The sequence below is a fragment of the Triturus cristatus genome, chromosome 9, assembly GCF_964204655.1.
Source record: "Triturus cristatus chromosome 9, aTriCri1.1, whole genome shotgun sequence".
In the NCBI taxonomy this organism is placed as follows: domain Eukaryota; kingdom Metazoa; phylum Chordata; class Amphibia; order Caudata; family Salamandridae; genus Triturus; species Triturus cristatus.
In genome coordinates, this window is record NC_140592.1 from 71,227,866 (window position 1) to 71,243,721 (window position 15,856).

The 15,856-nt window shown below is 49.0% G+C and overlaps 1 protein-coding gene across 2 annotated transcripts in view; it reads right to left on the minus strand.

The window, feature by feature from the left end:
- ALDH1L1 (aldehyde dehydrogenase 1 family member L1) overlaps nucleotides 1–11,961 on the minus strand; it is a 165,068-nt gene extending 153,107 nt beyond the window's left edge. Inside the window, exon 1 of one of the 2 annotated variants that reach the window (XM_085624422.1) lies at nucleotides 11,554–11,961. The gene's annotated coding sequence lies outside the window, so the exon portion shown is untranslated. Of the gene's footprint in view, nucleotides 1–5,020; nucleotides 5,077–11,553 lie in introns of those variants that run through there. The other variant, XM_085624423.1, reaches the window with a different exon arrangement.
- Nucleotides 11,962–15,856: the final 3,895 nt, after the last annotated feature.

Genomic DNA, 15,856 nt, shown 5'->3' on the forward strand with positions numbered 1-15,856 from the left:
GCATGGCCTGTTTAATAGTGCAAGCTGCGATTACAGTGACTCGCACTGGGAAACATACTGGACACTGACAACCCCGCCAATAGCTGATGTGATACTTCCATACCACTCCTCCTCCATCTAATGCTGGTGAACATGCCCTATGAAGCAGGGATTGTTTTACAATATTTGATGTGCGATACCTACATTCCTGGGGAAGACCCTTGAGCCTTAAGGGGCAGTATTTAAGCACCAAAACGTGTTGATCATTTGTATAGTATGTCATCATTTAGCAAGTGTGCATATACTGAAGCTTCAGGGTGCTAGAAGGGCAAAAAGAAAAATAACTTCCACACAACTGATTAAACAGGTGGGCTTCCAGTGCCTTGCGGAAGTGGGGCTATAGCGAAAAAGTTCTGTCTCCGTAGGTTTTACTACAAGATTCAGTGATGTCACGTACAAAAGGACCTCTGGGTCGCAGGGGTCTAGCTGGCGAGTACAAAGAGAACTTAGCCTCAAGAAACTGTGGGGTGAATCATGGAGGACACGAGGTAAGATGGCAATGGCATTAAAAAGAATATGCTTGTTAATACGCTGCCAATGTAGATGCCTGCGAATCAGAGAGCAGTGATGAAAGTGTGGCCTGCCTGTTAAGAGGCGGGCAGAAACATTTGTGACTAGGAAAGGATCCAGACACTCAGTGGATCTTTTCTTATGATAAGAAAAAAATTCAAACAACATCTGGCTCTTTGCTATGGCACAGAACTGTGTGGCTGTGCACCAGAAAGGAGTCAGACATTGTTCTACTATGTACTTAAAATAAGAAATATCCAAACAGTGCCTTGTTCTTTGCAGGGACAAAGCTGCACAGCCCCTTCATTGCAAAATACTTCTCTTGGGCAGAGAAGCACTATGAAAGGAAGTGACTAGGGAAACTGAACGAGGATGTGGGAATTGGAAAGGCAAGGACTAGGTAAAATCCTGGCACATCCCATCCCATTCCACTTTCTACTTACTGGTTCAGTTCTTCTATTGATGGGATCAGATGGCTTTGCAGGGAGGGTGGGAGGTGCTCGGCTGCTCCCCCAATCCTCTCTTCGAACTCCCTTCCTAACAGAACAAATAGGATCGGGCTGGTAGGATTTGCCATGAGTATCTGGGGGCAGTAAGTGCTGCCTCTGGCCCTCCGCTTCCAGCCCCGCCTATTACCTTGATCCTTCCTCTTTGACAGACCTGAGAGGGGCTAGAGAATCCCTTCAAAGCCCATTCGATAAGTGGCATGTGACATCACTGGTAATATCACATGAATATTAAGGTGGCCCTGAAAGGATCAAATACTTGCAACCCCCTCCCCCCCCCCCCCCCCTCCCCCAACCAGAGGCCTGGACACAGGCCTGGAGGCCTCTCAGAATGCACAAGTACAGTTAGGGCATCGTAGCAGGCACACAATTCATGATTATATATATATATATATATATATATATATATATATATATATATATATATATATATATATATAGGGCTAGTATGTATATATATAGGGCTAGTACTAATACGCATGAAAAAAAGTCAAGATATAAAAAAGTCAAGATATAAACCGTATATGCTGTTGCCCAGAATGTAGTGTGTTGCTGATTACCATTACTGAGGGGGGGGGGGGAAGGGGCATCATGACTCATTCAAGATATCCGTCACTCTGTGAGTCACTCTCAACTATGCTAATATATGTCATTCTACACTCGGCATGTTTGGATTTATACAGTAATAAAATATATAAAAAGGAAAAGATTCTGGCTAACATGCGCTGTCAAACCAGAGCTAAAGTAAGACAGTCTCCTCAAAATGCACTTACTGCAAGACAGTATGTACAGAAGAGACTGCAGCACACACAAACGAAGCATTCCCACAGCACTTGAGCATGGCACTTGATGCACACATAAGGCTGACTGAAGTCACAGATCACAATGCGAAACAGGGTATAGATTCATTACCTGCATCCCAAAGTGCTGTGCAAGGGCTTTTGAGGTGTGTGACCCAAAAGAACCCCAAAATCAACACCACAAATGTGACTGAGTTGAACTACAGACAGGAAGTACAAGAGCCAGCCTAGTAGCGAAATGTACAAGGATTCTGCATTAATTTCACCCAAATGCCTGGGCTGGTACAAGTGAAATCTCACACATTTTTAACCCAAAGACATCAATGGATGGACCTCTTGTCCCATTCTTCCCCCCCATTACCCGCCTCCTGTTTCCTGCGTTAAGGCTAGGATAAGGGGAGAAAATGCACACTACGGTAATTAAGCAGGGCACTTAGAGAGCTCTCTTCATTTTTTGGGTCTAGTACGATAATGCAGCTGTCTGCATGGGGAAACATCCTTCAAAATGAAGCTGGAATCATGCTGTACCTTTACAACGCTGGCAATAGAATGAACGCGTTGTTACTACGCATTCGTTTAGTGCGCTCGTCGTTACAACAACTTGCTTTAGGGGACGCATTGGTGGAGTGTTGTTGGATTTTAATTCCAATACCTTCCCAACTGTTGCGCAGACTGGAGTTGGAAGAGTGAATGAAACTATTCCAAAGCCCAGCACCCCCTGAAGCAAGTCATTGTAACGACTTGCGTGCTAAAGAAACGCATCGTAACGACACGCTCGTTCTAATGCCGGCGTTGTAAAGGCATGCGTGCTAAACACATGCGTGATTACGTAATTGAACTGTCTGCATGACCTAGCATTACTAATTCTTTCAAATATTATTATGAAGTGGCCTTTGGATCCGCCCAGAGAAGTATTTGTATTTCACCCCATGCTCTCATGGCTGTTGTATCATTCCTCCTCCGATGAAGCGTTTGCATTGCATTGTATGAGGGACTATTTTACCAACCCAAAATACTCTAAATCGTCACAAATTAAATTCATGATCTCACAGATAAATTGCAAACAGAAAGCAATCATTTTTGTTTAGATTTTACAATGCAGCTGGCTTTTTAAATGTTTGATTCAAGACTCTCAATGCAAGCCTGTTGGCCTTGCAAATGCTCATTAACTCTTGCTGCTGCTGCTGCCTTCACGATCCCTGGGACAAGAGGTGGTAATGGTAGTGCTGGGGGCACTAAAGGGTTAGCCACGGGTGGCAGCTACTACCCGTGGCTGCTCGTAATTTACTTCCAAAGCACAAGGAGGGAAAATGTAAGCTTGCGGTTGTTTGTTGCACACCCAGTAGTGCAGTAGAAATGGTGTTAACTTTGTAAAAAGGGAGATTTGCCTAATGTTCAAAGTAAATGAAGCCAACTTGTAAGGCATTTTGTTGTAATGTGTTACTCGTTTAATGCATCCTCCCTATTGATGTCCTCTGCCTTGCTGCTCAGCCAATGGTGATGTCATCAGAATGTTTGGAGTGTTTGAGTTAGAGAGAGAGTCAGTTGGAGCGGATGGGCTGAGCAGCAAAGAGACTGCTCCTGGTGGGGCCTAACATGTATCTAACTTGTTTCCTGTAACCAACCAACAAGGAAGTAACTTGATGAATAAATCTACTATCCTGTTCTACATCACTCGGCCCACGTATCATTCTCCTTTGCAACACATTTCATCTCTTAATCCCACTAGAGGGTACTGCAACACTAAGGTACATGTACTGGTTCTTTTTTCCTCGGTCTTTTAATAAGTGCAGTCCTCTGAGGAGGGCCTCCACCAACAAGGTACATTTTAACCAGTCGTTTCACATCATCTGCGAGATCCAAGGTTAATAACATACTGTAAAATGTAAATGACTGTTTCCATGGAGCTGAACAAATATTTCTGTGCAGAAACATTTCAAGTGCTGATAAGCATCATATGTGAAGTCCCCCCTTCGACAACATAAAAGTTTTACACTTAATCTTTCTCCTATTAACGGCACATGCTAAACCTCCTAGCCCTTTCGATCAAGGCCATTCCACATATGTACAGGACAGGTAGATAATTTACAGGTTTTCAGGGTGACTTATTGAAAGACTTCCAGCCAGGTTCATTGTAGGTAAAAGTATCTGTATATCATGAAAATTACAGGTCTCAATGTGGGAGGCTGTAAGGCCTGGTGGGTTGTCAGTTTTTCTACTGTGTTAGTGAGCCCTTGGATTTTCTTGACCCCTTCCCTACCAGGTCATCAGCGCCCCAAGTCTATGGTGGGCTGGGGATGGGGTGGGTAAGAGAAGCCTCACAAGGTGCAAGGTGTTGTCGCCTCTGCCCCGGTGTCTTTAAGGCCTGGGTGTGGAGTTGTTGTTTACATAAGCCTCGCTGGGAGGCCACCTTTCTCAGAGAAAAAGAAACTGGATGTAACTGCGGTCAGAGCTACCAATGTAGGAACTGGGTTGGAGTACCAGCGTCAGCTCAACATCCTGTGAATCTGGGGAAATCACTTAATCTCCCTACCTAAAATAATAAAAATGAATTTGATTTTGTGAAATATAACTGGTGCTCATGTAAATTGCTCCAATGCCTTTCGGAAGAGTCACCCTAAATTAATCTAAAAAAAACATAATATCAAACAATTAAGGATTACTATTTATATAAAAATCTCCCCGCCATTTTAATATGTTTTTTCTGTCTTTGATTAGTTTAACTATCAGTCACTGATCATTAAGGCAGCTTTAGGACACATTTTGGGGGTGGGATCCGGGTTAGAGTGGCGGTCTTGGCTCAACACCCTGTGATTCTGAGCACATCACTTCATCTACCGGCGCCTACCAAAAATAAATGTGTCGTGTACACTTGTTTTTAGTGCGACGCTTCAACTTTCACAAAGCCCACGACGTTACATTGATGGCGGCACTCCCCCTCCTAAAGTTATTCCAGCACCACAAATCTTGCATGCTCACTTTTCGATGCGCGCCCTTCATCTAAAGATTATCCCGTGACTTGTTTCACTGCCTTTTTGAGCCACTTTAATACACGAAGCTCTTGTTTTCAACTATTCCCACAAAGCACTCCATAGCTCATCTGAATATGGAACATAAAGTAAACACGGTGCTGGGTTACACCCAAACATGTACACATTAACTCACGCAATCAGGGTAGGACTGGCTCTGTGCCTCGCGTGATCAGGCTCTGACCCCAGTGACAAAGCAGAAGGTCAAAGAGTGCTCCAATGAGGAACGCGCTGCAAACCGGCCCTCTGGAGGCTTGCCCAATCAGAATGCCTTATGCAAATACCGCCCCCATGAACGCTGGCTCAAATCATTCTGTACGCGCTTTTCATGGAAAGCAGAGGCGTGCAAGAAATTCAATGCGCTATGTGTCGCCGGGTCTTCTTTATGGCTGCCGATACGTTTTAACGCTTTTTAAGGCCCTAAAAACTCGAGATAAGGCTACTGTTATCAGCACGAAACTTTCCCGAGGGCGCCTGCCCGCTGCTACTTTTCCTGACCCGTCTTTCCAAATGGCTTTGCGAGCCCAGAATTCCAGTCCAACCGCTACATGAGATCTTCTTTTCCAGGGCTAAACGTTGAGATATTTCCGTAAAACGTCGCGGGGGCTTTGGGTAGGGTATGGAGGTGACACGACACGAGGCATCAAGTAAAGCCTTAGAGTTCGACACGTACTTCAACGGAAGTTTACTCACACTTGGTTATAACATCCACGTGCGTAGCGCCCTCGTCTCATATCTTTTCACCAGAACACTATCCCTACGCCATTGATCCCAGTTGGGTATTTACAACAGGTCACTCGCTGACCCCAAAGTAGAATGTGCTATCCAGCAGGTAGGGTCTTAAAAGAGGGTGCAGAAGCTGGACAATGAGTATCTGACACTAAGGTTATTGTTCTACTTTTATTATAAAGGTTTGATTTTTAAATTGATGGTATTAATTCATCGGAACTATTCGCCAGCATCATGGTTTAATGTAATTTTAAAAATTGTACATTGTTTTTAAAAATAGTATTTATATTTATGATATTGTTAGGATGTTAACATGCTTTTATGACATGCTGTCGAATAAAGCTTTGAAACCCGAAAAGAGGGTGCACAATCTAGCAATACATTGACCCCAAAATTGGACAAACCAGGAAGAGAGGGGTGCAAAAGCCAGGAAGTTTCATCTTAAATAGGAGTGCACCATCCAGCAGGTAGGACCTTAACCGCAGTGCACGCGCATCACAGGGCAGGACCCAAAAATAAGTTGATCATCTAGCATGTTGGACCTTAAAGGGGAGAGCATCTTCCAGCAGATGGGACCTGGAGAGGGGTAGATCACCCAGCGGGTGAAGCCTGCAGTGGGGTGCACCATCCAGCAGATGGGACCTGGAGAGGGGTAGATCACCCAGCGGGTGAAGCCTGCGGTGGAGAGCACCTTCCAGCAGATGGGACCTGGAGAGGGGTAGATCACCCAGTGGGTGAAGCATGCAGTGGGGTGCACCATCCAGCAGATGGGACCTGGAGAGGGGTAGATCACCCAGCGGGTGAAGCCTGCAGTGGGGTGCACCATCCAGCAGATGGGACCTGGAGAGGGGTAGATCACCCAGCGGGTGAAGCCTGCAGTGGAGTGCACCGTCCAGCAGATGGGACCTGGAGAGGGGTAGATCACCCAGCAGGTGAAGCCTGCAGTGGAGTGCACTTTCCAGTAGATGGGACCTGGAGAGGGGTAGATCACCCAGCGGGTGAAGCATGCAGTGGAGTGCACCTTCCAGCAGATGGGACCTGGAGAGGGGTAGATCACCCAGCAGGTGAAGCCTGCAGTGGGGTGCACCTTCCAGCAGATGGGACCTGGAGAGGGGTAGATCACCCAGCGGGTGAAGCCTGCAGTGGGGTGCAGGGAACAAGGAGCCTATTGTCTTTGAACATGTATGCACCATTCAGGTGGTTCTCCTTTAAAAGGTCTGCACCCCCCAGAAGTCTGGACCCTAAAGGGGCTCATAGAGCAGTAAGGGGGTGCATAGATCAGCAAGGCACCATTCAGAAGGTGGGGGCCTGATAGTGTGTGGGCACTTAGGCCGCTGAACTAAAAGGGGTGGGCACTCCAGCATGTCATTGGCCCAAAGAATACTGCAGACTCCATGGGGTCATTGGCCTGCTGGTTCAGGGGCCTGGGGCCAGGAGGGAGACCAATGGAGGCCGCACAGCTCCGTCACTGAGTGTCCTATTACGAAACACCCTTCCACTTGCAATTATTCTTTTCACTTAAATACCTCATTTTAAGACCTGTTGCTAATAGGTTTGGTGTATCCTTATTTGGGTAATGTTCGTCTGACGGAAGCGCCACGACGCCCCGATGGCGCCTACGTTTCACTCGTTACATAATAAAATAGAGAGCGTGACACAGTCCGTATTAGGGACTTTTAAAAGAGGTGCCCAGTGAATTCCCTATTTCACGGCAGAAGCTACAGCATTCCTCCTGCCAGGGTCTGTGAACCCTTGCACTAGGCGAGCTCCCCAGCACATGCACTCATTCCTGCTAGGGTCTGTGAACCCTTGCACTAGGCGAGCTCACCAGCACATGCACTCATTCCTGCAAGGGTCTGTGAACCCTTGCACTAGGCGAGCTCACCAGCACATGCACTCATTCCTGCAGGGTCTGTGAACCCTTGCACTAGGCGAGCTCACCAGCACATGCACTCATTCATGCCAGGGTCTGTGAACCCTTGCACTAGGCGAGCTCACCAGCACATACACTCATTCATGCCAGGGTCTGTGAACCCTTGCACTAGGCGAGCGCACCAGCACATGCACTCATTCCTGCCAGGGTCTGTGAACCCTTGCACTAGGCGAGCTCACCAGCACATGCACTCATTCCTGCCAGGGTCTGTGAACCCTTGCACTAGGCGAGCTCACCAGCACATGCACTCATTCCTGCCAGGGTCTGTGAACCCTTGCACTAGGCGAGCTCACCAGCACATGCACTCATTCATTCCTGCCAGGGTCTGTGAACCCTTGCACTAGGCGAGCTCACCAGCACATGCACTCATTCCTGCAAGGGTCTGTGAACCCTTGCACTAGGCGAGCTCACCAGCACATGCACTCATTCCTGCTAGGGTCTGTGAACCCTTGCACTAGGCGAGCTCACCAGCACATGCACTCATTCCTGCCAGGGTCTGTGAACCCTTGCACTAGGCGAGCTCACCAGCACATGCACTCATTCCTGCCAGGGTCTGTGAACCCTTGCACTAGGTGAGCTCACCAGCACATACACTCATTCATGCCAGGGTCTGTGAACCCTTGCACTAGGCGAGCTCACCAGCACATGCACTCATTCCTGCCAGGGTCTGTGAACCCTTGCACTAGGCGAGCTCACCAGCACATGCACTCATTCCTGCCAGGGTCTGTGAACCCTTGCACTAGGCGAGCTCACCAGCACATGCACTCATTCCTGCCAGGGTCTGTGAACCCTTGCACTAGGCGAGCTCACCAGCACATGCACTCATTCCTGCCAGGGTCTGTGAACCCTTGCACTAGGCGAGCTCACCAGCACATGTACTCATTCCTGCCAGGGTCTGTGAACCCTCGCACTAGGCGAGCTCACCAGCACATGCACTCATTCCTGCCAGGGTCTGTGAACCCTCGCACTAGGCGAGCTCACCAGCACATGCACTCATTCCTGCAGGGTCTGTGAACCCTTGCACTAGGCGAGCTCACCAGCACATGCACTCATTCCTGCCAGGGTCTGTGAACCCTTGCACTAGGCGAGCTCACCAGCACATGCACTCATTCCTGCCAGGGTGTGTGGCACATTGGACTATGCTGTACAGCAGGAACTCTAGGTATTCCTGCTGGGATCTGTCCCTCCCCACACTGGGCGGGGTGCAGAGGGACGTGCACTAAAGTCTGGGTCTGTGAACCTTTCTTACACGAAGGGCTACAGAACACACACTCATTCCAGCCTTGACCCTGTGTCCGTGATGGCTTCTAGCACTTGATAGAGAGCGGAATGGATATTCACCCGTTGTAGACTGACTGCAGCAGGACACGCTCGCACTGCTGCCAGGGTAGGTCTGTTATCCCTTGCACTAGCAAGGCTGCATCAGTACATGCTCTCACTGCTGCCAGGGTAGGTCTGTTATCCCTTGCACTAGCAAGGCTGCATTAGTACATGCTCTCACTGCTGCTAGGGCAGGTCCGTGATCCTTGCACTAGGCTAGCTGCAGTAAGACATCCCCTCACTGCTTCCAGGGTAGGTCTGTGATTCCTTGCACTAGGAAGGCTGCATCAGGACATGCTTTCACTGCTGCTAGGGTAGGTCTGTGATGCTTGCACCAGGCTAGCTGCAGCAGGACACACACTCACTAATGCCAGGGTAGGTCCGTGATCCTTGCACTAGGCTAGCTGCAGTAAGACATCCACTCACTGCTTCCAGGGTAGGCGTGTGATCCCCCTTGCACTAGACAGGGTGCAGCAGGCCATATCCTCACTGCTGCTACGGTAGGTCTGTGATCACTTATTGAACGAGACAAAGTGCAGCAGGACATGCAAGTCATTGCTGCTAGGGAAGATCTGTGATCCCTTGCACTAGGCAGGGTCCAGTAGGACCTACACACACTGCTGCTAGGGCAGGTCTGTGATCCCTTGCACTAGGCAGGGTGAAGTAGGACCCACACTCACTGCTCCCAGGGTAGGTCTGTGATCCCCCTTACACTAGGCAGGGTGGAGCAGGCCATGCTCTTACTGCTGCCAGGTAGGTCTGTGATCCCTCCTTGCACTAGGCTAGCTGCAGTGAGACATGCTCTCACTGCTGCTAGGGTAGGTCTGTGATGCTTGCACCAGGCTAGCTGCAGCAGGACACACACTCACTGATACCAGGGTAGGTCTGTTATCCCTCATTGCACTAGGCAGGGTGCAGCAGGACACACTCTCACTGCTGCCAGGGTAGGCCTGTGATCCCTTGCACTAGACTAGCTGCAGCAGGACATGCTCTCACTGCTGCTAGGGTAGGTCTGTGATCCTTCTACCAGGCTAGTTGCAGCAGGACACACACTCACTGATGCCAGGGTAGGTCTGTTATCCCTCCTTGCACTAGACCGTCTGCAGTAGGACATGCTCTCACTGCTGCCAGGGCAGATCTGTGATCCCTCCTTGCACTAGGCTAGCTACAGCAAGACATGCTCACACTGCTGCTAAGGTAGGTCTGTGATCCTTGCACTAGGCTAGGTGCAGCAGGACACACTCCCACTGCTGCCAGGGTAGGTCTGTGATCCCTTGCACTAGACTAGCTACAGTAGGACATGCTCTCACTGCTGCTAGTGTAGGTCTGTGATGCCTTTCACTAGGCTAGCTGCAGCAGGACATGCTTTCACTGCTGCTAGAGTAGGTCTGTGACCCTTGCACCAGGCTAGATGCAGCAGGACACACACTCACTGCTGCCAGGGTAGGTCTGTGATCCCTCCTTGCACTAGACTGGCTGCAGTAGGACACGCTCTCACTGCTGCTAGGGTAGGTCTGTGATCCCTCTTTGCACTAGGCTAGCTGCAGCAGGGCATGCTCTCACAGCTGCTAGGGTAGGTCTGTGATGCTTGCACCAGGCTAGCTGCAGCAGGACACACACTCACTAATGCCAGGGTAGGTCTGTTATCCCTCATTGCACTAGGCAGGGTGCAGCAGGACACGCTCCCACTGCTGCTAGGGTAGGTCTGTGATCCCTCTTTGCACTAGGCTAGCTGCAGCAGGGCATGCTCTCACAGCTGCTAGGGTAGGTCTGTGATCCCTCCTTGCACTAGGCTAGCTGCAGTGAGACATGCTCTCACAGCTGCTAGGGTAGGTCTGTGATGCTTGCACCAGGCTAGCTGCAGCAGGACACACACTCACTAATTCCAGGGTAAGTCTGTTATCCCTCATTGCACTAGGCAGGGTGCAGCAGGACACGCTCTCACTGCTGCCAGGGTAGGTCTGTGATCCCTCCTTGCACTAGGCTAGCTGCAGCAGGGCATGCTCTCACTGCTGCCAGGGTAGGTCTGTGATCCTTCCACTAGGCTAGCGGCAGCAGGGCATGCTCTCACTGCTGCTAGGGGAGATCTGTGATCCTTCCACTAGGCTAGCTGCAGCAGGGCATGCTCTCACAGCTGCTAGGGTAGGTCTGTGATGCTTGCACCAGGCTAGCTGCAGCAGGACACACACTCACTAATTCCAGGGTAGGTCTGTTATCCCTCATTGCACTAGGCAGGGTGCAGCAGGACACGCTCTCACTGCTGCCAGGGTAGGTCTGTGATCCCTCCTTGCACTAGGCTAGCGGCAGCAGGGCATGCTCTCACTGCTGCTAGGGAAGATCTGTGATCCTTCCACTAGGCTAGCTGCAGCAGGGCATGCTCTCACAGCTGCTAGGGCAGGTCTGTGATCCCGCCTTGCAGTTTGCACTAGACAGCTGCAGTATAATATGCTCTCACTGCTGCTAGGGCAGGTCTGTGATCCGTTCTTGCACTAGGCTAGCTGCAGCAGGGCTTGCACTCTCATTTCTGCCGTTGTGTGTGACCCCATCAACAGGCTATTTCCAGCTCCGCTTACAAGCTCTTCCAGCAATACCCAGGAAGGAGTTCACTGACCCCAGCAGACCCCGCGGCAGCACAGGGGACCCCCCCACACACACACACTAACATCTGCCCATCTGTTTCCACTTACCTGTTATGTACGTGCTGCTGTAGGACAGGAAGGACCGGTCGCGAGCCTCGCACACCACAGAGCACGTTTGCAGGCTGCTGCGCCGCCCTTCTCTTCCGCAGCCTTCAACGGCAAGCGCTAGGAGGGGCGGTGGGAGGAGCCTAACTGTCCAAAACACTGGAGCCAACTCTCTTTTACAGCCCTTGGAACTAGACGCGGTAATGGGCCTAATGACGACACATGTGACACGTCAGTTCCCCAGGAGGCCCCGAAGAGGCAGATCGGCACTTTCACTGGCCCCTCTGCAGCCACACCCACACCACTCCGTATGCTGTGGCAACGCCCAGTGCAGGATTAAAGCGCGGGCAGCTGTCAGACTGGAAAAGCGCCCTGTGAGCTGCTTGTACAGATGGTATCCTAACAACAATGACACAGCACGGTGCTCCCCTTCCCCCCCCCCCCAAACATGGACATCTTTTGACCTCCTAATGACCTCCTTTAAACTCCTTTCTCTCGCTTCCTCTTTCCACGTGCTGCCAGCTTGTTTCTTTTTGAAAAATATTTTCTCATGATGTAAAACATTTTTGGAATAAAAAGGGGATCATCTTTTATTACCAAAGTGACCTCTGGGGAAGGAGCACTCTCCCGGTTTAAACAATGATCCGCATTCTTCAACCATTGCAATGTATCTACCACTAGGGTGACCAACTGGCATGGGTGCAAATTCAGGACGGTGAGTGCAAAAATTCAGGACAAAGGGTCAAAAATCAGGACAAAAATTCAGGACAGGAGGTCAAAATTCAGGACAAAAGGTAAGTTTTACAGACACATCAGAGGAGTTTGCGCAATAGTATATAAGTAACTAAATAGACAACCACTTAAGTACAAGTGAAAATAAGTTTATATTAGGCTAAGGCAATTGTGCACTTCACTGTTTTTCAGTATGCGCGCAGCTTTGAGCAAATGTGCAGGTCTTTTTGTGGTAACAAAACCGCCCCCACCCCACCTTTCCAGCTCCAAGGGAAACGCCCGATGCCCGGTCCGGCCAGTCTGGACTTGCTACCACCCTCCAGTGGTGCCCCTCATCTTCACATAGACCCTCTCTCATGTGTAGTTAGTTTCTTCTATAGTGCTACTCATCCCAAGTATGTAGGGCAGGGTGTCGGAGTGCGTTACGACACACACATATTATATAGAGACAATGACTCATATAAATGTGAAAGTCAATGTATAGGAAATGTTGCTTAAGATAATGGGGGTTACAAGGTGTAATCATCCTTTCATCCATCATTCAGTCTTTCACCATTCATTCTGTCCTTCCCTCTGTGTGCCCATCCATATCTATATTCAACCATTTGCAAACCTATCCATCATCCATCCTTCCATCCATCCATCCATCCATCCACCCATCTCCCTTTCACTCATCTATCCATTATCCATCCATCCACCCTTTCACCCCATCCATCCGTACACTCATCCATCCACTCTTCCACCCATCCATCCATTCACTCACCAATCCATCCATTTACCTATCCAGCCATCCTTTCACTTACTCATTCATCCACCCAATCACTCATCCTTCCACCCATTCACTCGTTGTCATCCATCCACCCTTTCTCCCTTTCTCTGTCCATCCCCCTTTCACCTACCCATCCATCCTTCCATCCACCCACCCATCTACTCATCCACTCATCAATCCACCCATTGAACCTATCACTCATCCATCCTTTCACGCATCCATCCATCCTCCCATCCATACACCCTTTCACTCCTTAACTCATCTATCCATCCTTTTGTCCATCTACCCGACCTTTCACTCACTCATCCAGCCTTACATCCACCCTTTAACTTATCAATTCATCAATCCATACATCATTTCACTCATCCATCCACCCATTCACTCGTCCATCATCCACCCATTCACTCGCCCATCATCCACCCTTTCACTCATCCAACCATCATTTCACTCATCCATCCAGCCATCCCTTCACTTACTTACTCACCTTTTCACATTAATTATGAGCTGACCCTTTGTCTGCAGAGTTGCAGACAGAAGAGACCCATCAAGAACTCCACCCTCGCGGTAGTTCCTAAAGCAAGGGTTCACTATGCACCTTCACATAGGCAATCTGAAAAAGTGGAAGGCGTGAGTCATGCATGATGCACGGTGCCTGGACGTGAGGCGACTGTGACATGGTGTTGTTTCCAGAGCTTTAAGTGGGATGAAAAAACTAGGGGGGTCTCTCCAAAGGGGGTGTTCGATGTAATTAAGGGCATGGCTTAAAACACCTAAGCTAAAAGTCTGTGCCGCCCAACTGTTATTTTTGTTGCTTCTGTCATTGCATTCAGATATATAATACAACAAGTAATATTACACCTACAACAAGCCAGAACTATTGGCTTTTGTAAATGGTTGTTAGTTGCATAAAAAAAAGCAGCAACCATGGCTTCCTTGAATATAATATTGAAAATGCGTCTGTTCTAAACCGATGAGACTCTGAAAGAACTATAATCCTTTCCTTGAAATTTCTTTCACCGCCTTCCCTTGATGAACTGGATTCTCACCTAGCAGCAGCATGGGCGGTTTTGCACTTCCATGGGACAGAATGCCCTGCCCTGGACCGAGGCTGGAGGAGGCCACCACATGCTTTCACAGCCCAGACTGACCCATTGTCATTCTGTATGTGGTAATCAGCTGCATACAGAATGACAATTATTATTATTTTTTGCATCCTTTATATAGCGCAAACTCGACCCGAAGGTATTGGAGTGCTTTACATGAGCACTGTATTTACATTACACATTCAGGCACGGGAGATTAAGTGATTTGCCCAGAGTCACGGGATGTGGACGCGACCCCGAGGCTCGAACCCTGGTTTCCAGCACCAAAGTTGGCAGTCTAGCCGACGGACCACGGTGGGGCTGCTCTTGCGCTCAAAGGAGTGCCAGGCTTCCCATAAGGATGCTGAGGCCTCTCACAGGGGAATAGCTCTGCTCCCTGAAAGGCCCAAAATTACGGACAAAAGGCGTCCGTAATTGGGATCCTCAGGGACAACGGACGTGAGGTCCAAATTACGGACGGTCCGTGAAATTTACGGACGGTTGGTCACCCTATCTACCACCTCAGGACTGAGGTGCTGTGCCCTTCAAATCTCCTTGGCACCGATAGCAGGAAAAATGCCAATCCCACTGCAGGAATCACATGTTAAAAGTCATCTAAGGCACAAAGAACAGGAATGGGGCCATTAGGTGCACAGATGCCCAAGTAGGATGAACAGGACTTGCATCAGATCCTTTCCTGAATGGTGAAAATCCTCTCTGGGGGTAGAAGCGTCTACATAATTCTAACATAGACTCAAATGTGTCTTTTTCCGGTTCTCTGTAAGACCGGAGAGTATCTTACAGTGTAACGCAGGTTCATTTCCACTGAACAAATCAATCTTTCTTCTTCAAATTGTCAGCGGCCTTTTAAGGAATCCCACCCTACAACCTAATTTTGCTTCTTTCTCTAACCACCTTCAATATGTAAAGGTGTTGCAATCCAAAACCTATTTTGAACAGCTTGCCAGGCCAAAATACATTACTTTGTGGATAATTGTGGCTGTGATGTCATCAAACTCTGGGGCTTGTTAGAAAAAATGGCCTGCCCCTAAAAGGACTTTCCAACCTTCGCCAAACAAACAGCCCCTGCTCCTGCACCAAAGGGACAGTTTGCTACCCTGTAACCCTGATGCATGTAAGATATAATGCCAGGTTGCAGCCTGAGTCCTTGCCCACTGTAATCCAAACAGCCACAGGGATCTCTGGACACCTTTGCATGGCAGGGAGTGCCACCTGCTGATGAAAGATGAGTGCAACATAATGGTGGCCACTCTTGCATATGTGTCAAAGTGGCACATGGATAGCCGGACTCTGGGAGATTGGATTCTGGTATGTGAAGGGGCATGCCATCCTGTCGAAAAAGATGAAGGCAACGCATTGGGGACACTACAGTGCCAGAGATCATTTCGATTAGAGAGTGGCCATATTATTTTTAGCATTGAATGGGAGGCACACGGGCTGGTTGCACCCTGTAAGGAGGTCTGTCTTGGGGTGTGCCCTGGATTGTGAGAGATGACTGTAAATGCAGAATAAGGGAATCCTTTTTCCCATCAAGCCAGAAGCATGTTTTCACCCACTGCATGTCACAAGTGCCTTGTTTTTCATGATAACACCTGGATCAGCTGATTAAAATACCAAGATTTGTTTTAGGGTGAACATCTCCTTAAAAGATGATGTAAGTGGTGTTGCTGAGCTGAACCATTGCTGTCATAGCTAAAATCGC